We start from the raw sequence: 26,847 nt of genomic DNA, 5'->3' as shown, positions 1-26,847 counted from the left end.
TTATTATCTTGGACTGACATGGCGGCGTTGAGCATAGAGGATGCTGTATGCTACTTCACAGCTTTCTTGGTTGATGCAGCAGCAAAATGTATTCCCCAAACTTGTGGACCGTCAAGCAAACGACGAGTCCCATGGTGGAATAATGAGTGCCGTGAAGCTCGAAAAAAACAAAATAAGGCATGGAGGTTGCTTAGAGACTCGCCCACAGCCGAGAATCTTGTAAACTTTAAGAACGTCAAGTCGCAAGCAAGGAGGACGCGCCGACAGGCGAGAAGAGAAAGTTGGCACAAATTCGTATCGGGCATTAACTCATACACAGATGAGTCGAGAGTCTGGAGCATGGTTAGTAAGGTGGCAGGACGAGAAGCGCATTCGCTTCCTCTAGTGAACACACAAGGGGAGAGTTTGGAAGACCAGGCAAACACTCTCGGAGCGCACTTTGAACAGGTCTCCAGCTCAACACACTATAGCGAAGCGTTCCGACGATACAAAACCGGAATAGAAAAACAGAGATTAGAGCGCAAGCCCAGAACACATGAGGCATACAACGAACCTTTCTGTTTTGCTGAACTGCAGGCCTCTCTTGCCTGCTGCAATAAATCTGCCCCAGGCCCGGACCGTGTGGCATATGAAATGTTGAAACACCTGCCCACTGAAACCCAGAAAGCTCTCCTCGCTCTCTATAATGCGATATGGTCTTCTGGCGAGCTACCCTCAGCCTGGAAGGAAGCTATTATTATCCCAATTCTAAAACAAGGCAAGGACCCGGCCTCAGTTTCCAGCTACAGGCCAATAGCATTAACCAGCTGTATTTGCAAAGTCTTTGAAAAAATGATTAACAGGCGCCTGATGTACTTCCTTGAAATTAGTGGCCTACTTGACCCATACCAGTGTGGGTTTCGAGAGGCTCGGTCCACCACTGACCACCTTGTCCGTATCGAGGCACAAATTCGCGACGCTTTTGTTCATAAGCAATTTTTTCTTTCTGTGTTTCTCGATATGGAAAAGGCATATGACACTGCATGGCGCTTCGGCATATTGCGAGACCTGTCACATTTAGGTGTGCGGGGTAGAATGCTGACAGTTATCGAAAGCTACCTGTCCAACCGTACATTCCGTGTCCAAGTTGGCACTGTCTTATCTCGAGTATTTGTCCAAGAAACAGGAGTGCCACAAGGAGGTGTATTGAGCTGTACACTTTTCATAGTTAAAATGAATTCCTTGCACCTGTCTCTTCCACGAAATATTTTTTACTGCATATATGTCGATGATGTGCAGATTGGTTACAAATCTTGCAACATCTCAATGTGCCAACGTCAAGTTCAACTAGGGTTGAACAAGGTATCTCAATGGGCAAACGAGAATGGTTTTATACTCAACGCGCAAAAGAGTACTTGTGTCTTGTTCAGCCGAAAGAGGGGCCTCCATCCTGACCCCGACATTGACCTGCATGGTCAACCTCTGTCAGTGAAGACCGAGCACAAGTTTCTCGGTCTCATATTAGACACTAAGCTAAGTTTCATCCCACACATCAAGTATTTAAGGGACAGGTGCTCAAAAACAATGAACATTTTGAATGTGTTGTCACACACTACATGGGGTAGTGACAAAAAATGTTTAATTAACTTATATAAAAGCCTCGTACGCACACGCCTAGATTACGGTGCTATAATCTATCAGTCGGCAACACCATCGGCCTTGAAAATTCTTGACCCTGTCCACCATCTAGGTATTCGCCTCTCTACGGGTGCTTTCCGCACCAGCCCTGTGGAGAGCCTGTACGTGGATTCGAATGAATGGTCGCTCCACCTACAAAGATGTTCCCTGTCCTTTTTGTACTTTTTGAAGGTGAAGGCAGACAAGAAACATCCTTCCCATTTCACAATTAATGATTTGTCTTGTTCTGGCTTGTTCGAGAACCGACCTTCGTTTAGGCAGCCCTACGCGCTGCGTGTAAGGAGCCTGGCCGAAGGAACAGGTGTGCCTCTTCTTGAACCCAGTTTGATGGCTCCTGCAACATATCTGCCACCGTGGCAGTGGCAGCTTATAGACTGTGATGTTTCTTTTGTTGATGTCACAAAGCACGCACCACTTGCACACATACATACATACTTTTTAGAGCTACAACATAAATACACATGCCCTGAGTTCTTTACTGATGCGTCAAAGTCAAACACTTCTGTGTCATTTGCAGCAATCGGCCAATCCTTTTCTGAGGCCGGCGTTCTTCATCCTAATGCAAGCATTTTCACAGGAGAAGCTTACGCAATACTGGCGGTCGTAAAACACATTAAACAGGTAAAATTACAAAAGGCGGTAATATACACAGATTCTCTAAGTGTGGTCAAAGCCCTGAAAACTCCTAAAAAACACAAGAACCCAGTGCTGGTGTCACTTTACTCACTTCTGTGCACACTTTACACATCAAAACAGCATGTCGTTGTCTGCTGGGTCCCAGGGCACCGTGAAATACAAGGGAACGTTTTGGCCGACAATCTGGCTGCTTGCGCCAATGTCACTACTGCCAATGCACCAACACCAGTCCCTGCACTTGACTTAAAACCTTTTATAAAACGAAAGCTCAGGGGGTATTGGCAGAGCATGTGGGATAAACAAACAGATAATAAACTCCATGCTATTAAGCCGCAACTAGGTTATTGGCCGCCACTATCAAAATTACGACACACGGAAGTAATACTAACAAGGCTTAGGACTGGACACACACATTCTACACATTCATTTCTTCTGTCTACCGGTGATCCACCATATTGTGAGAGATGTGGAGAGCCCCTTACGGTTCTCCACATTCTCGTCCAGTGCAATGAGCTAGATGCTCTAAGGAAAAAGCTCTTTTTACTGCCCTACCGACAGCAGCTCCCTCTACACCCTGGGATGCTCATCGGTAGGGATCCGCTTTTTAAACTGCAAACACTTTTTACATTTTTAAAAGAAGTGCAAAACTTTCACCCAATATTTCGAGGTCATCCGTAGCACGACCTCTATAGAGTGGTCGTGGCTGCGGTGACTATATCTTCATCATGGTTTTATTATCATGACATTTTGCCATCAGCTATCACCACACATATGTCACGCCACTGTCATGATTTTATTACTTTCATGTTTTAACCCGCGTTAGAGCGAGGAATTTTAAGGCCCCTTTACAGCCACGCACCATATCATTGTTCATATCTGTAGTTAATTGAAATGGCGCTCTTTGGCCATCAATTGGCCCTTGCGCCACTAAAAACTACTCATCATCATCAGACCGCATCGGTAATGCGATTTGTACAAAAATTGCTCTGACATTACATGGCTGTATTCTAATCACCATTTTGAATGACTTTTCATATAATGAAGCTCACTTGTAAATTTATTGAATGCTAAGATTTGCACGCCGTGGCCATTGTGCTCCTGCAGCCGTTTCGCTCACCTAATTTATAGTAAAACAAATGTAACGAGACATTTATGCATGAACAAAATACATGACAGGTGATAGTATATAACCCATAAAGCGCATGTCATGTGCAATATAATTTACATGCCACGCTCATGGTGCCCTCGCGGTCGTTACACTAGCCTCATTAAAATTTTCATATTGCATGACTTGACTATAAGTAACATAGAGGAATTGTGGTAGTATAAAGATCTTGACATGTACAACATGACTTGGATGCCCCACTCAAGCTCACTCGCGGCCGTATGGCTGGGTTGATATACACAAAAATGTGCATTGCGGGACGTGACTTTATGACGAAGATAAATGACAGGTGCTAGGATGTCAATCACGGCATGCATGTTATGTATAGCATGATTTGTATCTTACTGGCTGCTTCGCATTACATCAATTCGAAAAATGCGTGTGATCTGTCAATTTATAGCATTCTAACGAAAATCTAAAACTCGAAATGCACCTCGCGTCATGTGGCAGGTAATAACCATTGCCTAAGCCGCCGCTATATTGTGTTGTACTGTTGGGCACATGCACACTTGTGCGCACATTTAGATGTCGAGTCACGAGGTGCCTACGTGTTCCTACCACGTACCTACCCGCTCCGACAAAACACGGCTACGTGTCGCTACCCTGTACGAAGTAACCGGGGCCTCTTATTGTGAGCGATGCAAAACGCTGTTTCAGGTATGAAAAGACTGCATAAAGTATTACTTTCTATAGAAACCACCTCGAGGCACCTTTTTAAAGGCGTTTTGCCTAATGAGCGCAAAGCGGACGCGAACACTAGCCAACAAGGATGAGTGGGCAATGACGATAAAATAAGATGGTGAACATTTCATCGGGCGCAATTCTTCGGCATTAAAAATATGCCTTGTTCCGCTAACGAAAACCATGTGTGGAAGCGAAGCAGCGGGGAGACGATGAACACAGTTGCTCACCTCAAGTAGATGTGGCAGCATTCAGAATCTCTGTATGACTAGCGTTGCTGGTGACTATCACGTATTCCTGGTAACCGCTGTCTTGAACGCTGTCATTGACTGACACTGCCAGTGACCGTGAGTACAGCACTGCTACACATCCAGTCCATCAACGAATACTTAAGAGACATCGAACGTGATGCCGTTCTCTGTCTCACGCAAGCGTGGAATGTCGAAAGACAGACAATCAACAGCTATGAAGTTGTCGCGTCTGCTGAGAAAACGATTCGGTGCCTTCGCCGCCAACTCGCGAGAGAGGGAGAGCGTAGGTGTGGAGAGAGGTGATGCGCGTGTGCTGGGGGTGTGTCAACGACACTAGGAGAGAGAGAGAGAGAGAGAGTTGAACGTAGGAGAGGACAGAATGGGGAGGGAGCGCGCATGCGCAGTGGGGATGGACGCCACCGGAGGGAGCGAGTGACGGACACAGCCTCCGGCATAACATGCTTCGCTTCCAAAACAGAGGATGTGCTGACCTGAGGTACCTTAATACACAACAAACGTCAGGAATTTCGCAATATGTAGTCAATGACACGTATCTGTATAAACCCGTATCGAAATCACCGTTGGTAGACTTCTATTGCTACGCAATGACCTCCAGCGTTGGCGATGTCTTGTTCAGGACTGGTCATTATAGCCTCAGCGCTTGCTATTTCGGGCTTGTTACGGCTCAGTATTATATGGTCTGGGTTTGTTATCATCAGCAGCAGCAGCCAGTCTACGTCTACTTCAGGGCAAAGACCTCTCGCATCTTCTGCCAGTTAACTCGGCCCTGTGCTTGCTGCTGCCAATTTATACCCGCAAACTTTTTAATCTCATGGGCCCACCCAACTTTCTGTCTCCCCTCCATGCGTTTGCCTTCTCTGGGAATCCATTCAGTAATACTTAAGGTCCGGCGGCTATGCTGCCTACGTGCGACGTATCCGGCCAATGTCCTTTTCTTAAGGTTAAGGTTAAGGATGTTGTCGGTAGCCGGTGGATCTAGCCTTGCATAACTCGCAAGCAATTGCCCCGCCCAGTTTTCTCTTTGATAATTGTAGCTAATGTCCTTTGTTTGTTTTTAACTAATCACGAGAAGGCGTTTAAAATGAAAATTGTGCATAGCGCAACATAAGCCTGCATGAGATGGCGGCCTAAAAAACTTCAGTTTCTTCAGGGCTGCCTGAATTGCCAAGCTTTCACATGCTGTCGATGAAACAACGCACTCGAGTCAGGCTGCGCAAGACGCCTTCAGAGACGGTATCACAAACGCTGCAGCGCTTGCTCCGCGCACTATGTCGACTAATCCATCGGTGAAAACTTTCAAATGATCGGCGTACTTTTCTTCAATATATTCAAATACCAAAGAACGTACTTCTGCTGTTGATGTGGAACACCTGCTGTGCATCCGTGGAATCGTCCCCTGAGAGTCGACATCCTCATGTGACCAAGGTGGGTTTTGTCGAAAGTGTCTTTGTTAAAGGAAATCGATGATAAGATGGTGAATGGTGTTGAGGGCCACGAAAGCTCGCGATTTCGTGTGTGGCCGAAGGCAACTGAGTAGCGCTCGTCCTGGGCTCAATTCGCCAAGTCGAGAAAGCTGTGTCAGCAATCGCTGAAAGACGAGAAGACGTGACGGTGGAAGACGAGTTTCAGGAAGCACGTTTATGCTAGCTGCAAACTTTGGCACTCCCATAGCAACTCTTATGGCGTTGCGATGAATTGTTTCCAGCGATTCGTACTGTGACTCGCTCGGAGAGATCATAGGCATTTGGAAAAGCACAACATTAACAATTACTGCCTCGTGTACCTTTACCATTGATGTTGAGTGACTCCCCCAGCTTTTTCCTGCCACCCTTCGAAGAATGTTTACACGGTGTGTCAGCGCTGACATTGCCTTGTCTACTGCTCGTCGCCAATTCATCCTGCTGTCTAGTGTAACTCAAAGTAATCTCATGTACTTGACTTGCTTAATTGATGCATCATGAAGTAATATTTTTCATCCTTGTTTCTCGTCTTCACATACCTGCCAATAGCATAAATTGAGACTTTTCAGCTGATATTGTTAGTTCAATAGATTCAAGATAGGTTTGTACGGAGTGTAGAACTCTTTGGCTGATCATTTCCAATCGATTATGCTGATATCCAGAGCGCCAGATGCATATCTCGTCGGCATAAAGTGATTTTTGTACTGCCTTGCTCACAGTCTTGAGAGAATTAGTCTAAGCAGCCATGGCCACATTGAACAACATTGGAGACAGGACACTGCCCTGTGACACTCCTCTTGTGATTTTTCTTGAGCTACTTCGCACTGTTTCTAACTTCACCTGCATCGAGCGACCACTAAGAAACGCCTGAATAAAGCATAAAAGGTGCCCCGTTATTCCCAAAGATGCAAGACCACAAATGATCGCACCTCGTAACACGTAGTCGTATGCTTTAAAACGTCCGAGAATAATGCCAGAGTTGAAAAGCTGTATGCTCGTTAGTGTTCTATGTGACTTACCAAGTCCAAGATGTTGTCCATTGCACTCAACCGTTGCCGAAACCTAGTCATACATGCTGGAAGGGTCTTGTGATTCTCCATTTTCCATCCACCATGTCAGTCGAACACAGGTAAGCTTCCCCATCTGCTTATCTACACACGAAGCTAGTGATACTGGTCGGTATGATGCCAGTTCTGTTCTGTCTTTACCTGACTTCAGAACTGGCGCGACCCAGGCCATTTTCCAGGCTTGAGGAATGCTTTCCGACTCACAAACAGTTGAAATGCATCAGAAGCCTGTTATTCACTTTTGCAGGCAGATTTCAGATCATTTAGCTTGAAATAAGTTATCTCCGCCGATGCTGTGCTCCTGGACCTGACGGAATTTTATTTATTTATTTTAAATAAAATAAATAAATAAAAAATTCCGTCAGGTCCAGGAGCACAGCATCGGCGGAGACAACTTATGGCTGACGTAAGTTCCCGCAGCGTGAGAGGTGCGTCGATGGCAGGTGTAAATGAGGCGGAAGTAGGTAAGGTGTTCACTTTTTCTTAGCAGCAAACTCTTTGGCTAGAGACGGCATTGATGTATCCTTGAATAACGCGAGGGCAATAAACGGTCTCAAAGGCTCGGGAGTGCTTCCGACCCTATTTACTACTCGCCATATCCTTGATAGTTTAGTAAATACACTTAAACTCTCACAAAACGTTGCCCATTGTTCCCTGCAAAGTTTGTTGCTGTATCACCATATTGCTGCATCACGTCTGTTGAACTGAGTTTTGCGAGCAGGTTTGCCACCTCTTCGCATAAGCCTTTTCTCTGCCAATTTTCAGGCCGCACACAATTTACGAAGTTTTAAGTTCGGGGCTGCAAAACGTGCAAGTAGCTTAAGTATAGTGGTTGCATCCACTTTGCTCGTCAGCATATCCTGAAACATATCCCCTGATCGGTGATTCAGATGCTCTCGTTAGTGGTCCCGATCAGTTACTTTGCAGGACTCAGCTACCGTCAATTGGTAGCCAGCAACATTGATCAATATAGGGAAATTATCACTGCCCATTCTGTCTGGAGCTGTGCAATACGTGAGTGTAACATCACTTGATTGCAACGTCAAGTCAACAATACTTGTACAAGCTGGGGACCTAAAGAATGTTACATTGCCATCATTCGCAATGCATAAGTCTAGCTTATCAATTGCCTTTCCCAAACAACATCCACGTGCATCCGAACTCTTGTCCCCCCATGACGTGTGATGAGCATTAAAATCACCACAAATGATGCGCGGAGCTGGGCGACGATGACACAGGTCTTTCAAAAACTTTTCGATGGAATGTTTTTGTGAGGAGACGCATACAGCGATGCAAGGCTGACTTTGCGGTTTCCCATGTGTGCCCTGATCGCACTAACTTCTGTAACATCTGTGCACAAGTCCACCACATTGAGTGCTACGAGTGTTATCTCTCTGCGTATATACACAGCGGTGCTTCCATTTGGGAAAGTCGTTATGATGGGGTTCTCGTGCGTGACGTATCCAGTGATTGATCTTTGTCTCGGTAATCCAGCCTCCGACAGAGTAAAGATCGGAATTTGATATTCTCTGAAAAACAGGTGTAGTTCATTCATGCGAGACACAATACTCACACAATTTCACTGCGCTATGAAAGCCACTTTTCGCCAATTTAACGTGCACTGAGGCTTGGCCTTCGGCATCCTACTGCTGGTTGTGTGCGAAACAACCAAACCTCAGTGATTCTAGCGCGAGCATGGCCTGCAGCATGCTCTTCGTAGTACCTACTGGCATTGTCGCTAGGTGAGAACGTAGAGCGGCAAACAGAACACGAACTATTTCCGCGGTGTCGTGGATATCTTCCTCATGTCCCTTTGTCTTCTGCTCAAATTCTTGTTCCAGTACTGTGGCATAGGTAGCTTGTGTAAAAATGTTCTGAGAAGACTCAGTTTGCATGGCTTCTTGTTTTGGTTGACTCGCATTGTCCGGTATTCTCAGGAAGCATTCTTCTGATTGTACCTCACGTACATACTTTGGAGTAGTTGATATTTGTACTTTCACCAATGGATTGAAAATTCTCAGGTGATTGAGCAACTGACCAGGCAGTAGTTTGTTTAGTCGGTTTAGGCCCCGTAAGAAAGGCTTTTCCTCTATGCAGAGCACTCACTCGGAATGGGCACCCACTACATCTGGCGGGATGGTCACTATTGCAGTTTGCGCATTTAAAGTCCACCTTGCAAGTTTAGAAGTCATGCTGACCTCGACAGCGTTTTACTTAGGTACCTTTCATTTACTCTTATCCCTAACTCATCCCAGTCTAGGGTCCTGAATACCTCCTGTAAACACGCGGTAAATAGCTTTAGAGAGATCGTGTCTCCCTGCATTGCACCCTTCTTTAATGGGATTCTGTCGCTTTTTGTGGAAAGCTATGGTGGCTGTGGATCATCTGTAGATGTCTTCCAGTATGTTTATATAGGGTTCTTTAAAGCCCTGATCCTGCGGTGCCTCTATTACTGCTGATGTCAAACGCCTTCTCGTAGTTTATTAAAGCTATGTATAAGAATTGGTTGTACTCAGCGCGTTTCTTTATTACCTGATTGATAGTAGGAATATGGTAGGCCCGTGTGAAGGGACTTGAATGCACGGTAAAGAATTCCAGGTTGTCGAAATTTCCGGTGCCCTCCACTACGGCGTATTTCATAATTATATGGTGGTTATGGCACGTTAAACCCCACATCTCAATCAATCATTCGTATGAATGCAGTCTATTGTGGAGTAGCTTGTACGTAATCATGCGTGGTGCTTTGGCTGACTAAACTGTAATAATGTCTTAATTCTATTACCTATTATTTTTGTAAATAGTTTGTAGAGAACGAGGAGTAAGCTAATCTACCTGTAATTTTTCAAGACCTTGGAATCTCCTTTCTTACAGATTAAGATGATGGGGTTTTTTTCAAGATTACGGTACCCTTCTCGTCAAAAGACACTTTGTATATAAGGTGGCTAGTTTTTCTAACACAATTTCTTGGCCATCTTTCACGACGTCCGTTGTTATTTTATCCTCGCCAGTGGCTTTGCCTGTTTGCAGTGTTTCAAGGGCTTTTTTTACTTGCTCTGTCATTACTGGTAGGATGTCGAATTCTCCTGGACGATCATTGTTTCTCACAATATTCTTTTGGTTCTTTTGAATTCTGTACCTGAGATCTCTGTAGAGCTCCTCCATCATATCGACTATCCTATACATATTGATTATGGCATTGCCTTTTTGTTTCTCAATGCATATATCCGATTTTGGCCTATACACAAGTGTGCCTTTGCAGCTTTTAGGCTTCTGCCGCTTCGTACAGCCTGCTCCACTCTTTCTACGTTATACCTCCTGATGTCGGCTACTTTACGCCTATTGATTAACTTCGAAAGCTGCACTAGCTCTATTTTGACTGTTGCATTTGAGGCTTTCATTGTTTGTGGTCTCTTAATAAGATTTTTCGTCTCCCAAGATAGTTTGCCAGTTTTCCGTCTAGTGAATGAACCTCCGTCTTTAATTGCACAATCTTTGATAATACTAGTAAGATAATCGTTCATTGTGTCAATGTTAACGTTGGTTATCTTATTTGAGCCTCGAATCGGTTTTGAAGCGAAACTCTCAATTCCTGTATTTTTCACTCAGCGCGCCAGTTTATTATTTGCCTTTTTGAGTATCAGTTTTTGTATTTGCTTTTTTTAACATCTGGGTGAATACGAGCTCTTGCCATTTTATGGTCACTGCATGTAATCAGGCCAACTGCTTCTACATCCTGTACAATCAGTGGGTGGCCAAACAGAATGAAGTCAATTTCATTGTTAGTTTCACCAATAGGATTTCGCCTCGTCCACTTTCTGGTAGCCCGTTTTCTGAAGAATGCATTCACAATCCGTAAATTAGTACGTTCTGCGAACTCTACTCATAACTTCTCCCTGCCATTTCTAGAGACGATGCCATATTCCTCCACTGCATGGTGTCCGGCCTGTTTCTTGCCTACTTTGGCACTAAATCATCATTAGGATTAGTATACTGTGTCTTTACTTCATTATTGGCTGACTTTACATTTTCATAAAAGCGTTCAACCAAATGATCGTCGTCTCTCTATATAGGCGCGTAGGCCTGTGCCTCCTTAATCGTATGCCTTTTTAAAAACTTAATTAGGATACTTGCCACCCACTGATGCTGTAGTATTCTTCTATGTTGGCAGCGATATTCTCGTGTATGAGAAACCCCAGTCCTAGTTCGTTCCTGTGAACTAATTCACAGTGGCATACGACGTGTTCATTCTTCAGCACTGTATAAACCTCACGTGTCCTCTTAACTTCGCTGAGCCCTATTGTATCCCATTTATTACCCTCTAGTTCCTCGAATAGCACAGCTAGACTAGCTTCCCTAAATGGTGTTCTAGTGTTGAAGGTAGTTAAGTTCAGACTGAGATGCGGGTCTGTTTGTACCCAGGAATTCTTAGCACCCTCTTTGCGTCACAGATCTGACCCCCGCCTTCGACAATTGCTTCGCAGCTGCTAGGGCTGATGATTGATTGATTTGTAGAGTTTAGGGTCCCGAAACCACGTTATGAATAGGAGAAACGCCGTAGTGGAGGGTTGCGGAAATGTCGACCACTTGGGGTTCTTTAGCGTGCACCCAAATCTAGGCGCATGGGCCTACAACATTCCCGCCTGCATCGAAAATGCTGGGAACTGAGGGCCAAGTGTTAATTGCTGCGTTCATGGTCTGAGATTGTCTGCACTAATCTCGACTATTCGTGGTTAACTAATGAATAAAACAGCGACTGCTGCATTAAGTCGACTCTGTTTCAGCAAATGCATACTATAGCGTTGTCTACTCTTGCTACGAGGAATTAAAGCGATGTGCTGATGCTCGACAATCCTTGTTGTTTACTCGAGATAATTTATTGAAGCTTGATGTCAGCTTGCTGTCTGTTACTGCTCTCTAGTGAATACTAATTGCGAGAACTGGCTGGTGCTGACTAAATCTTGGTTAATTCCTACCTCATTTGCCCTAATTTCGGTTGGAAAAAGTCGCTTGCACTCAACAATACGTTGCATATATAGCTGCCGGCTACTACTTGGTAATCATATCTGCAGCAGGCTAATATTACCTATCCATTCTCCTAACAATGCAATAAATGTCAAATAGGTACGACTGTGATATGACCACCCATTCGCTCTTTCATAAAAAGGCTCCGTGTGCTGGAAACACAGGTCGGAATAACCAAGGTGGCAACGCCTAACACTGGTCAACGTGGCACTTTGGTTAGCGCTGTGCTAAAATCTCCTGCTTGCGGCGTCGTATTCCATTGCTTCATCAAAGGCGTAAGGGTGTTGGCTGCCGAACACCTTGTGTTTATCGGCAGAAAGCGGAAACAGCGAAAATAAATGCACTTTCCGTGAGAACATCGAGCCTCGTAGGCGAAGTGCTTCAGATTTACTTCATTTTGAAGAGTCTGTCGAGCGAGTGCAAGCTTGAACAATGAAACAGCTCATACGTAGTGGGTCCATTCGCAAAGTCCAAACACTTGTGCGCGGCGTCGCTGCGCTGGCACTTGTAAGGCTTTCCCAGTTTTCGAGGTTATTTAGCGCTGAGGCTCCCGTTGCTGATTGCATGCATCCCGTTTAGTTCCATTGCCCTGTAAAAACTTATTCTGAGTGCGCATGCTGTTTGCTCGATTACAAAAGGGAGCTACGCCTGCATCAGTTTGTCTTCTAATAAACCAAAATGCTATTTTGATTCTAATAAAAGGGCTCCTTTCTTTTCTTTTGCTCATCCTTGTATGTTTCCTGAAAAATGAGGTGGTGTGCTTCCGAATATTATCTTATTTATGTTGGCAGTATTTGATATCAAAATCAGGTACATACATGCACACAACTCCCGCACAAGCGCGGATAGTTTGCATGGACTGTAGAGCTATTTTTTACGCGTACCACGATTACTTTATCGTGAAGTGTGCAAATTCAGATAATGAATGCATTGTCATTGGCTATTATTTTATTTCTGTGTGGCTCAGGGCAGCTTAGGTGCAGAATTAGCAAGTATTTTTTCTCAAAGGAATCTAGTTGTGAGGGTCTGGTCTTTAATGTTTCTGCTGTCTTTGTGGAGAAGTACGCTACATAACGATATGGTTTATTAAATAGTCACCAAATAACCGAGCTCTCAAGCTTATAAACCTAACCTGTCAGAGCATCGTGCTAAGTTAGAGCCCCGAGAAAAAAATTCAGAGTACCGAAAAATATGCTGCACGCTGGCAAAATTGAGTGGCGGTGGCTATTTCCCTTTCACGCTGCCAGGAGCGTTCCTAGCATGCAAGGATACCGTAGAGATCTTTCCGCCATGATGCCGTGTTACTCTCGCCTGAACTGGAATATATGTCTATGTTTCTTCAAGGTGATACTAGAAGTGATTTCGAGTTATTGATGGTCATGAACGAACGGCTCAGTAAGCGAAGTGGTTGTGAATGTAAAGTGCACTGAGAGTCACCATCTCCTCGCAAACTCTCTTCATAAACATCATGGCTTCATCAGTCTCGTTTTGTCATTGGTTTGCTTGCTCGGCAACATTTAATTCTACACTATATTGCATATATGCGCCAGCATGGGAATCTGCTGAATTTCCAGTCACTGTTCATGTTCCCTTCCCAGCACAAGGCCATGTTGCTCCAGGCAAAACCAGATTATGTGTTTGTTTCTTCTACACAATATTAGAAAAAAATTTAGTTATTGTTGTTTTTGAATGAGTAGCGATAAGTGGTGTGATTGCGAATGTATTGTGCGGTGAGTGTCGCCATGTGCTTGCTAACTTTCTTGATGATTTCATCAGTCTCATTGGGTGTCACGGTGGTGATCACTAGGTACAAGAGGTGACAGAATTTAATGACTTCACGCAAGACGCCATTTCTTTTTCACTACTTAAAACTTACGTGACTGTGCTGACTTTTCCGATATGCTGAATACTTAGTCGGTGTTAAGGTTCACTTCACAGCACTTTATTGCCTCCCTTGATTGATCGCTGAGCGATACCTTGCTTGCGCACCTTACTTGCTGTTCAGCCTATTGATATGTGGTATAAGATTAGTGTGTGTACGGTAATGGGAAGTTGTGTGCGACGTATTTTCCTATTGTTTCGGATTGTTAGCAGCCCAATGTACTGCTCAATTGACAAGCCGTAGCTATTACCGTATCGTGTTTTCCAATGCATTGTCATTTCCTGGCAGATTCAAAGAAAAGTAGATGCGTTAAAAGCGCACCGACAGTACTTCATTGACACAAGATGAGGAGTGTTCTTGAGATTTTGCTGTGCTCCAACCTAAAGTTTTCTTGTTGACTTAGGCAACGTGTAAGCATCTGGGGGTTCCCTTCTATTTCAATTTTCGTCTATTGCAGCTTTCTCGGAGCAGTACTTCTCATAGTGTTGGTCAGAAATAACAGCTTAAATATTCGCAATGCGCATGCAAAAGGACACAGTATCCCGGTAGAAAATGGAGATTATGCTCCTAAAGTGTGCACTTTAAAGTTACTCACTTTAATGCTGGTACACAGAGTGACGTATTTTAGTAAATACTTTGAACAAGCGGACGCTCTTCGAATATTCAAAACCTTCATAATTAACAGAATAACGCATGGTATCCCACACCAAGAGCTTAGTAAGACAGACATTGAACTAGCGCATACCTTGATTTGTACTGCCTGCAAGGCTGCTCTCAGCCTAACAATTGGAACATTCACAGATCTGCTTCTTGCCTTGGGGATCTATAACACCTTCGAGGAAATTAGGGTCATGGTCATCATCTCGCAGCAAGAAAGACGTAGCCTGTCGCCCACAGATAGGAAAATATTACGGGGCTTAGGAAATATTACGGGGCTTACGGCCCCAATGTAGAGACGAGGTACTGGTGCCTCTTACCGCTCGTATCTGTGCCCAAATCCATATCGTTCCTACACCGAAAAACATGAATCCCTTGCACCACCAAGCACGCCGCCACACCAGAGCCCAGCAACTCACCAAACAACAAAATGTTTTCTCTATGAATTGTTTTCTCTCTCTCTCTCTCTCTCTCTCTTTCACCAAACGTTCGGAAGGGACCCGGACACGCTCTATACGGACGCAGTCCACTGCGGTCTGCATAGCTTTTCATTGGCCGCTGTTGGTTCGGTACGCCACCCCACTTTATTCACCTTTGCTTCAGCTAAGACGAACGCGGCGAACATGGTGGAAGCCCTCGCGGTAGCACTCGTCATCAAAACCAAAGAAATTATGAAACAGCGATACTATATCTTTATGGACTCCCCATTTGCATGTCGTTATTTCACTGACGGCCGCGTACCTACAAGCATCGCACGCCTCTTAGGTGCAACACTAGACCAGGAACAATGCATCCTTTCGTGCCCAGGACATATAGCAGAAACGGGTAACAATAGAGCAGACAGTGGAGCTCTGGCCATAAATCACCGAGCGACCGTCACTCGTCCAGATAACCCTTTGCTACTCCAAGCGCCCTACACTTAGATTATCTTAGAACACCAGCGTCGACCACGACGGCGATACTCCCCGCCCCATTCTCAGCCGAGTATAAAAATAAGTGCAAGACTGCCGCCGCCTGCAGACAAATACATACCCGCACCAGCATTTAAAACATGCGATGCCCCCAGCTGTATACGCCGATTCATTCCCGTGGTGTGGAGGACAACCCACACTTGCTCACATTACATGGGGATGTGAGCTAAGAGCAGCCAAAATTATTACGCCTCAGATTCGGGCAAAATCTTCAAGATCGAGCAGTGCGAGACCTTACTCTCCAGCGGTGAAAAAGAGGCGCAAGTGGCACTCCTGGACTAGGTGCGGCGGGCTGCTGAGGCCCGTAGATTCCTTGACTAGGAGCTCCACCCACCTCCATCTCACCCTTATTTCATGTTTTTTTCTCTGTTGTGAACGATTTTTCTTTCATTCTATTAGTGTGTGCCACAAGGCAAGCAATGAATTCTAGTAACAGACAGTGCTCCACGTTTTTGTGAGCAGTTTCAGTACGTCAGAAGCCCTTACAAGATTATGACGGTGAGAAAAAAATATCAGATGAATAAATTCACGCCTTATTTTTGTGCCACACACTAAATTTTTCAACTGGCCCAAGATTGAGTGTATCTGACTGCACAAATAGATACCTCTTTTTATTGTGACCGTTATCACGGACTGAACTGTATTATAAAGTGTACGCTCAGTGGAGTAATTTTTTCAATAAATATGAATAATAACTTCTTATCCTAGTTTATGTCACCAAATGTTCTGCACAATTCATCAGTCATGGTAGACGAAAAAAGTGCTTAACAGCGCAAACGACAGGAGCGGATAGAAGAGACGAGAACAGAGCGTTCAATTAACAAGCAAAGCAAAGCAAATTAAGAGCAAGAGTAATGTGCAACAGTTTTGGTACAAAACAGCACTTTGCGAGAGGTGGAGAGATACTAGAAGTTGTAAAGCAATACCTCTACTTAGGACAGGTAGTAACCGCGGAGCCGAACCATGAGAGGGAAATAACTAGAAGAATAAGAAAAGGTTTGATAGCATTTGGCAAGCTTTCTCAAATCGTGAATGGTTATCTGCCCCTAACTCTCAAGGGGAAGGTATAGCTGCATCTTGCCAGTACTTGACTACACAGCAGAAAGCTGCTTTTATATGGGACCACAAATGAGCATATACAGGAGTAAATGTCACATGCGCCTGCCAACTGCCAAATTATCTAATATGCGCCAATTTCAGAAATGTTTTATAACCCCACTCACCAAATAAGTCATGCGCTTTCCGGCTAATTGAATCCGCAAGTTGTGTTTTGGCGAACAGCGTCTTCCTTTAGAGTCTACATTATGGGCCATTCAGGAGCATTTCCTGTGGGATTCCTTTAGTGGGATGAAGATTTCCTAAACAGCTGCCTGAGTGAAAACTGGAGGGACGCGAGTTTTTTACTTGCTCCAAGTAGCACCACTGAAGAGTGGAAAAAAAAGTGTCATTTTTAAACATGCGAACTAATTCACAAGTCGCTCACGTCTGTCTTAGAGAGAGGACTTGTACCATAGAGGTATTCGTCGCTGTTCGTGAAAAGGAATTTAAATGCCTGCGTCAATCTTGATTATTTATAGTTTTCAGCACACTTCGCCTCTTGCGCCTGTTTTGCATTGCTACATACAAGTTTCACATTTATTAGTAAAATACATCGCTTGCGATTAGCACCGTGTGGTTCGTTTCCTTCTCGTCTAGTCTTGCGCTGCAACCAAGTTCACTCAAAACGTACTGGCTCAACATGACGTGTCGACGCCATTGAGATGCTTTTTTTGCATTAACCCTCTAGGAATTAGCGTGCCCCTGGATGCTGATTCACTTTGTAACGAATGAGCTCAATGCTGTGCTCCCATTCGTAATATTTTGCAACGTACTAGCATGGCTGAAGATTTTTGTATGAAGGTCCTGTTGACCTCAAGCGGGGTGATAAAACACTACTATTATATTATTATTATTATATGTGGGGTTTAACGTCCCAGTTGATTGATTTGTGGGGTTTAACGTCCCAAAACCACCATATGAATATGAGAGACGCCGTAGTGGAGGGCTCCGGTAATTTTGACCACCTGGGGTTCTTTAACGTGCACCCAAATCTGAGCACACGGGCCTACAACATTTCCACCTCCATCGGAAATGCAGCCGCCACAGCCGGGATTTGAACCCGCGACCTGCGGGTCAGCAGCCGAGTACCTTAGCCACTAGACCACCATGGCGGGGCATCAAACCCTACTAATCCCCATACATTTCAGTATTGCTTGCAGTTCCTGAAAACACGATGACATAACGCAAATCAGGACAACATATATGTGTTGGTCACCACTTGCTGCAGAAATCCATGCTTTTCTGAAAGCCCAGTTCAACTAAAAGAGCTCATCTGACTTGAAATGAAATACGTTGGTCAAAGGGGTCGCTGCGCATTGTAGCATTTCACTGTGCCGAGTGTGAATGCACTCTTAGCTTTGTACGGAAGCACATCCTACGCAGATATTGTGATTTCTGTTCCCAGGAAATATATGAAGTGTTTAATATGTTTTCTATTGGGCCAACTTGTGTAGACGCATCATCCATCGTATATACCGACAAAAGGATAAATTATTTACGTGCTTGAACCCTTGAGTTTCATCTACTAGTTGAGACGCATGCGCAGTGACTTCATTTTTTTATTACCCTTTTCCAAGGCGTACAAAATGAAATAAACGCTCGTGTGGTCATAAGCTCAACGCTCTTTCTTGTCAAATTTCTTCCTCTTCTTTCGTACACCCACGCTGTTTTTTTTTTCGCAAGGTAAATTGTTTCGACAACTTCCTTCGAATGAGATTAAGCCCACACATTTATTGCTATCAGACTTCTAAAAGTCGAATATTTATTTTCACATTTGATCAACTTTAGCACGCATGTATGCTCAGCTTGAGACCAACTTAAAATTAATCTCTAATCCACGTTGCAATCCAAACAAAATGAAGCCGCTAGGTTGGTTCGTTCAGGCTATTTTTATCATACAAGTGTCATTGAATCTAACTTTTGCCTTCAACTTGAAACCCTTGAGGAGTGCCAGAAACTGCAAGACTATGTCTTCTTCGTCAGCTCTATAAACCTTCTGACCAGGATCTCAAACTCATCTCAGGCCACAGTCACAGAATGTAGTACCGTAAGTGCTGGGACTTGGTAGAGTACGAGAGATGCAGCAGTGGAGGGGTGAGTTAAGCAAACAATATCATTGAACCTTCCCATACGTCATATATACGGGTTCTTTCTCGAAAGATTTCGCGCCAGGATTTTATTTAACATGCCAATGCCGATCTCCAAAGTTAGTAAAACCTATATGAGACTCTAAAATATCATTTTTGTTCCACGTTTAAGCTTCCATACGTGGCGACTAGTTTTGCTGCCTCACTAAATTAATGATCTGAGCATTCATGTCTTTGTAGCGCACCAAACATTCGTATTATCAAAAAAGAAAATACGAGATGAACATAGCCATGTTCGACTCACGGGCTTTTAAAGAGAGGTTCGCGGGCCACGAGTTGGAGACTTTGATTCTACGTCATCAGGCTGACATCGAACCCTTGCATTGTTCTTAATACTGTCATGGCCTTCGGTAGCCTACACTTACGGCCACACAAAGTCATCTCTCGTTCAGGTCGCAAAGGACTGGAAATGCCTTCCTGCTTGTGAAGAGCATCGCTCCAGCAATACATATTCCAAGCATATTAATCAACCCATCAAAGACTAGTTATGTCCAATTATCTTTTAAGATGCCTGAATGCGCATTGAAGGTACTAATAAATTAGTAGCTAAATAAATAAAGACATTTAGTGTGGACCCATATGATAGAACTTGGTCACTGCTGTCAAAGGTATGGGAGGTATCAACCACACAAAGAGCGTGCAAGATGAACACAGGAACTCACCTCCGTCATGCTGCACAAACTAGCCGACTACAAAAAAGGGCTACGTACGCTTTCCTCAGATTCCGGGCTTGACGTAACCGCCAATCACAGATGATGTCTGTGCGCTTCAACTCAGCGGTTTTGGCTGTGAATACTTTCACAGTATAAGCACCACAACCGCTATCACAAACTGCGCACTGGGGTAGTTCTGGAACTTGGTTTATATGTTGGAACTTTGCGGCTGTTCTGTGATGCACAGAGGCTTGGAGAGCGGCTGAGTATAGCTATTTGGATGGCTCCTAATGCTCTGCGAAAACTTGCTTTTTTTTTATGTTCAACAGCTGTCTCGATAGAGCGTCACATCCTTTGCTTTAGACGTTTTTTTTTTAGACACGCTGGGCTCATGGAAGTTCATGAATGCACCGGATGTGTGACATGTGCGCGCAAGCCAGAAAATGCACATGTCTCGCAGGCGATTTTCCAGCGACGTGTTCATTTTTTTTGTGATGAGTGTTTTCGCATTTAGAGAGCGCGTCTTCCATGGTGACGGACGCTTTTTTACTTTAAAAATTATAATATTGACCTATTTTTGTTCTTAGGCGTAGAACTATTTCTTCTGAGTATGGGTCGCTGTCCCGTCTATTCAAATTACAACGCGATAAGAAGACACGACTGTCCCATGAAAAATTGCCGCGTTGTCTTTGTGGCACTTGTAATAAGATTTGAATTTTAATTTGTGCCTCGAGCAGTACAAGCAAACCCGGTGCAGTGGGTTGGTGGTTATAATGCTCTACTGCTGACGTGTACGTCGATGTATTGAGTACCCTTCGTGGCAGCTGCATATGCAGTGAACGCGGAAATGGTCGAGGCCCATTCAGGTCCACGTGAAGAAACCCCTGGTGATCAAAATATCCCCAGGCTTCCACTCCACGGCTCTCTTTTGCAGATTTCCTGGTGCTGAAGTGATGTCATCGTCTTGTTGACCAAACGAACAAATGCGTAGCCACGCGGGCATTCGCAAGAAAGCGAGCGCTGGCGTTCCAAATGCTCTGCTTCGTGCAAAACATGGGCCCTTCGTAATGCCAATGCGAGACACCGGTCGACGACAGGTTGGTCTTTTGAAGCTGCTCTGCAGTTAGTACGCAACTCCACGTACAACTCTTTTCAATATCTTCACTCAGAGGCATTACCAAGGTAAAAGGCATTAGAGGCAGGCTACAAAAAGTTGAGAAGCCCTCGCCCGCTATGGAAAAAGGGGGGAAGGCAAGCGTGCGTAGGAGAATCTGCCATATACTGACTTTTTTCCTTTTTTTCTTCTTTCTTCATTTCTTTCTTCCTTTTCTTTCTCTCAGTTCAGTCATAGAGAAATATACTGTATAAAGTGTGGCCATTCGAGCCTTTTCACAGCCCAGTAGGAAAGAGTCTGACTAACCACTAGATCGCATTCCCTTGCTCGCTTTTACTCCTTTTTCAAGACCTATAAGAGCCGCCTCAGAAGTACATTAAAAACTGTAGTTTGGCCTCAAATTTTCGCAACGAAAATATTTTATTGATTCGTTCAATTGTCAACCCCCACTCTACATTGTGTCCCGACAAGGACGTTTATTGCCTTCTCGCAAAAATTAGTAAAGTCTGAGTAGAGAGTGTTGTTTTTGCATTTGTTTTTGTCTAAAGGGTGTGCTTCCATGTGGTTTAGATGTGCGGTATATGTATTCCCTTTCAGAAAGCGTGCGTGTGTAGCCTAGTGCTAAAAGCACTCGCCTTCGACCCATGAGGGTACGGGTTCAAATTTAAGCACAAGAAAAATTCTAATTTTATTTGCATTTAAGACATTATCAGATCTGACCAGCCACTGATGGCGCTGAAAGCAGCCCAGTAGCTGGGCCGCCGGGCCTTGCGGGAGTGTCCGCTCTTTATGTTAGGAAGTTTCTCTATGATTGAGTTATATTTCCTTAAGGATTGTCATTCAGCTTCTGTTACATAAGAGGTGAGATTAAAAAAATATTCAACACTCATGAGTCAATTACCATTGCAGATGATCAGTGATGCGTTCTTGAAAAATATATGATGAGGCACTGTTGATGGTGTCATAGGGCAAGCCGTTCCCGTCTGAAACTGCTTATAGGAATAATGGTATGCGATGGCGGGCGGGCAACTTGAAGTGGACGAATGGGGCCTTGGGAAATGCATCATGTGTCTGCGATATAAGGTTCTCAATTAGGAGACGAATGAAAAAACTTACAATAAAGAGTAACACTAGCAATGCGACGGTGATACGAAAGAAGTAGTAAACTGGGTGCAGCTGGCAGGGGTGAAATGCTGATGTCACATAAACATAAAGAAATGAATCGAGTGGCGCTATTTTAGGCAGCTTCTAGTGCAGTGAATAGATACGCTCTATGCGGGCTCCAAATGGCAGATGCATATTAGTTTTGGTCCTGTAAGTGCGAGTATTTCAACATGAGAAGGGGCGAGTCGGAGCTGGCGTTTCGGAAAACAGAGTTTTTTGTTTGATGCTGAGACATTTTATTCTCTCTTTATGCTTAACGGTTCGCTCACACATGTGCTAGCACTGTTTACTATATGCCAAGCCTCAATCAGAGGCCTTGGGTTACTCGTGTGCCCGAACAAAGAAGCGCCTTCAACGAATTTTGGGGGACACTAACACTCACAAAATGTAAAAATAGATTAGAACGTGAGCCTTCGTTTAGCGATCTCTCATGTTTCCGGTGGACAAAGCTGTCCATCTGCTCAACGCACGCAGAAGAGCCTCAGCTAAAGCGAACCTTGTACACCACCCTTGTACAGCAATGACTTAATTTGCTGCCATGCTTTAATAAATATATCACGGCGCATTATTCAAATACATACTCTTGTTTAATTCAATGATTGCAGCCTTTGTGGGCTATCGCCGGAGTGGAGGCGAAACGTAGGAATCTACTAAACATAAAGATCAGTGGCTAGTACCGTACGAAACGGGACGACTAAGAGCAGTGCAATTGAGGCTCTGAGCGCGAGGAGCAAGATGGAAAAAGCAGAGAAGAAAGAAACGTGTAGATAAGGAACAGCCATCTCACAGCAAGGGCGTTGTCTTTTTTCTGTCTCAATAATCACGATGGCACAGTCTTCAATGACAACCGAACCTTCAAGTGGAACCCTCCTATCTTCGTGAGCCATCGGCTTGGCGCGTCTCCCCATCCAAGGAACGCCATTCACGCTTCTTTGGCGATGAAGTCCGCAACTCGACCGCCTCTCCAGCTACCCATCATACATTCTGCGCAAGGCATTCATGCCTCGTCGATCAGTCCGGGGTATCACTTGAGAGGTGGTGGCAGGCTACCGCCTTCCTCTCAGAATGCGCACGGGTGGCTCTCATCTGAAAACATAGCTGAGAAGCTTACAACAAATGATCATCCCAGGGACGCTGTTCATGCTTCCTTGGACGTACGTGTTGCCGCCGTACGTACTACTAGCACCGCATACTCTACACTCTAAGACAAAAATACCCGCAAAAGGAGTAACGGAGCCCAATAGGCGCACGTCATGAACGGATAGACCGTTGAGGAGTAACCACAGAGGGATACGTGACCGGTGTTATGCAAACACTGCGAAATCAGGGCGTAGATGAAGTATATATAAACATTCTGGAAGAAATCTACAGGGGATCAACTGCTACCATAGTGCTTCATAGAGAAAGCAACAGAATACCAATCAAGAAGGGTGTAAGGCAGGGGGACACAATTTCCCCAATGCTGTTTACCGCGTGCTTACAGGAGGTTTTCAGAAGCCTAGAATGGGAACAGTTAGGGATAACAGTCAATGGAGAATACCTTAGTAACCTGCGCTTCGCCGATGACATTGCATTGCTGAGTAACTCGGGGGACGAATTGCAACTCATGATTACGGAGTTAGACAAGGAGAGCAGAAAAGTGGGTCTTAAAATTAATCTGCAGAAAACGAAAGTCATGTACAACAACCTCGGCAAAGAGCAGCGCTTTGAGATAGGTAATAGTGCACTTGAAGTTGTAAAAGACTATGTCTACTTAGGGCAGGTAATAACCGCAGAGCCGAACCACGAGATTGAAGTAACTAGAAGAATAAGAATGGGGTGGAGCACATTCGGCAAGCACTCTCAAATTATGACAGGTAGATTGCCACTATCCCTCAAGAGGAAGGTATATAACAGCTGTATCTTGCCGGTACTTAGCTACGGAGCAGAAACCTGGAGACTTACAAAGAGGGTTCAGCTTAAATTGAGGACGACGCAGCGAGCAATGGAAAGAAAAATGGTAGGTGTAACCTTAAGAGACAAGAAGAGAGCAGAGTGGATTAGGGAACAAACGGGGGTTAAGGATATCATAGCTGAAATCAAGAAGAAGAAATGGACATGGGCAGGGCATGTAGCGCGTAGGCAGGATAACCGCTGGTCATTAAGGGTAACTGACTGGATTCCCAGGGAAGGGAAGCGGGTTAGGGGGAGACAGAAGGTTAGGTGGGCAGATGAGATTAAGAAGTTTGCGGGTATAAATTGGAAGCAGCAAGCACAAGACCGGGTTAACTGGCGGAACATGGGAGAGGCCTTTGTCCTGCAGTGGACGTAGTCAGGCTGATGATGATGATGATGATTGCTTCGGGTCATCGCTCACTGGCATTCATTGGCTGTTTGAGTAGTGACGTAGGCAGCCTCGCGGCCGGGCGGCCATTCCCCACAAACCAACATGGCGCAGACCAAGCCGGTGCAGTGAGTATTGTGCGAAGCGTTCGTCCACGTTGAAGAAAATGAAATTCTTCTGAGGACCTTTTCGATATCACAAGCGACAAGCAGCAATGAAGGTTATCAACGCCAGAAGGGAGTTGTGTGAGTGGTAATCGTTTGATGGTTCCTGGCAGCGAACGTCACATTGTGATCTCGCGACTGTTGAGGAACCCAGTGGTTGCTGGTGCAGCAAAAAAATGGAGAGTGAGCTCTTTTTGCATTACATCAGTTACTCTTGTCAGGTAGTGCTAAGATTGGATAATGTTAGGTTGATGACTTAAACATGTGATCAATATTTGGCTGATTTCTCAAGACGTCCGTGAAAAATCAGCGGAATTTCGACAATGCGTTGTTTGAACTACGTGTTTATTTTCTTGATATAACTTCGATAAAGCAAAACGGAGATGTGAGCGAGTTCATACTGATTTATTATGGCGTAAATGTAGCGCGAAAAAAGTGAACACCACAAGCGCTTGTGGTTGTGCACTTTCTTGTAACCATCCTGTTTTGCGTGGCATTAATGCCATAGTACGTTCGGTAAATTGAATCGTGTCGCTGTAATATTTAAAGCACTGATTAGACATGCAACAATAGAAAATCTCATAGTTCTAGGTTGATTCTATCAAAATTTAAGAATTGTTGTAAGTAAACCTAACAGGTGAAAGGGTATTTTAGCCTTGTCAGTACACATAAACGGTAACATTTGTCCGCTTTCAATATCAATATATGCAAGGTCAAGGTCAACAGAACTACCAAATGATGATTAGTTCAGTCAAAAATTGCTTTTGAATGTTTAAGCAAAGGCAGAGCTTCCAATTTAGAAATGTATAAAAAACTTTGGAAAGCTTTGAACTTTGTCCGCGTCAGGGAGGTGTGTTTTTGTCATGTTGCGACTGTCTTACTCCGGATTGATATTGAGCGCTCATCCTGTCTTTGTGTGTGTGTGTGTGTGTGTGTGTGTGTGTGTGTGTGTGTGTGTGTGTGTGTGTGTGTGTGTGTGTGTGTGTGTGTGTGTGTGTGTGTGTGTGTGTGTGTGTGTGTGTGTGTGTGCGTGTGTGTGTGTGTGTGTGTGTGTGTGTGTGTGTGTGTGTGTGTGTGTGTGTGTGTGTGTGTGTGTGCGTGTGTGGGGGGGGGGTAGTCAGTTTTAGAAGTTGCTTCTTCTCATTGATTCACAGACAGTATAGTAGTCTCCATGGTTTCAGTGTTCTCAGTTTCCCTGCCTCTCGCATAGTATAGCAGTTCTCATGTATACTTATTTTTTGTTATATTATGCAGGAAGCATTCAGCTCAACCCTTTCGTCATCAATAAATCAATGGATGGTCCTTCGGCAAGAGCGAAAAGTTGTTTTCGGTGGCTAAGCTTTCTTCGTTTGTCGTGCACTGTTTTTCAGCATTATGGGATTCATTTTGGAGCACTGCGCTTCAAACTTGAGTGCTGTTGATTTCATCTGATCTCTCTTATTGTGTTTGTTTTGAATGGCTTTTTGCATGTTTGTTTATTTTTGTCTCCGTTTTCAGAACGCTGAGTAATTATCTAGAATGGGAAGCTTATTTTGAATGAATCAAGAATTAAAAAGTGAAATATTTCCTTGAATTTCTTCTGCTAGAGCTCTGTGGAGAATTATACAAAGCAACTCTGGAGTTCGTGCACGAGAAAAGGGATTCCCTTCATCGAACCAATGCGTGAAACGATCAGGTTACAATAAATTCACAGCAGAGCAAACACTTTAAAAAAGTACTGGTCCATCTTACTGAAATTCTATCCTGACGAAGTAAGTACATTCTTTAAATACTCCGGAGGTAACACACAAAAGCTCCGGATAGCCGGAGTGAAAAACCCGCGAGAAATGCTCTGGAGGTACGTAATCAGTCCGGCCAGCCGGAAGAAAATGCGAGCAAACAGTACTCCAGTGGCGCCACGCAATTTCTCCGGTCTGCCGAAATGAAATATCTTTTAAAAGTACTCCGAGTGCACCACGCAATTCCTCCGGCTAGTCTCCAGATGTCCGGAGCAAAAACTGCTCCGAAAAAGGGGGACGCTCGAGGACAAGCGTTTTGCTGCGACCTCGGAGTAATTTTTTTTTCGCAGCGTAGGTGATCATTTCTTATTCTGCCGTACTTGTCGCATGTGCGATACGGATAGCGTTAATGGCAACAGGCTCGCTTTTTCTAAATGTCGCGCGCACGAAATTCACCGCGAATGTCGGCTTCGGCGTCTGTAGTTCCCCTGTGCTTTTAGTAGCGAAACTCCTTAAAGCGGCCCCGTTCGTCCTTCGTAGTCGTAGTCGTAGTGTGTAACCAGTGTTACATTCTGACCTGCAAGGTGGTGTCGGTGGGAGATTTTTTCTGTGCTTTGTTGAACAATAAAAAGTTCACGGCGTGCGCGTTAATTAAAAGCCGAATGCCCCTGTCTCTCATTCCCAATTAGCAGCCATTGTCATGCACGACAAGAAAGCGTTGCTACGTTATACTCGCTTGATATAACCTCCTTAGTTTTAGAAATGTTTAGTGAGCCTTGAGCCGCAGTGCCATGAATACAATGAACTTGTATATACCATGAACTCGAGGTGGTTAAAAGAGGGCAGTAGATATAAAGCGCAAGCCGTAAGAAAGTAAAAGCTTAATTCTACTGTCTCTCATTTCCCATTAGCAGCCATCGGCACATACATTGAGCACTATCTGGCAAGAAAAGGTTGCTACGTATATACACGCTGG

At 44.5% G+C, this 26,847-nt stretch overlaps 1 protein-coding gene across 1 annotated transcript in view; it reads right to left on the bottom strand.

Moving 5' to 3' along the window:
* LOC119163043 (ATP-binding cassette sub-family C member 2) overlaps positions 1-19,642 on the bottom strand; it is a 796,039-nt gene extending 776,397 nt beyond the window's left edge. Inside the window, exon 1 of the mRNA XM_037414979.2 lies at positions 19,446-19,642. The gene's annotated coding sequence lies outside the window, so the exon portion shown is untranslated. The remainder of the gene's footprint in view (positions 1-19,445) is intronic.
* Between the last annotated feature and the right edge of the window lie 7,205 nt (positions 19,643-26,847).

The sequence above is a fragment of the Rhipicephalus microplus genome, chromosome 9 (genome assembly GCF_043290135.1).
Source record: "Rhipicephalus microplus isolate Deutch F79 chromosome 9, USDA_Rmic, whole genome shotgun sequence".
Classification (NCBI taxonomy): Eukaryota; Metazoa; Arthropoda; class Arachnida; order Ixodida; family Ixodidae; genus Rhipicephalus; species Rhipicephalus microplus.
Note: the sequence above shows the minus strand (reverse complement) of the source record. Positions and strands in the feature narration are given on the sequence as shown.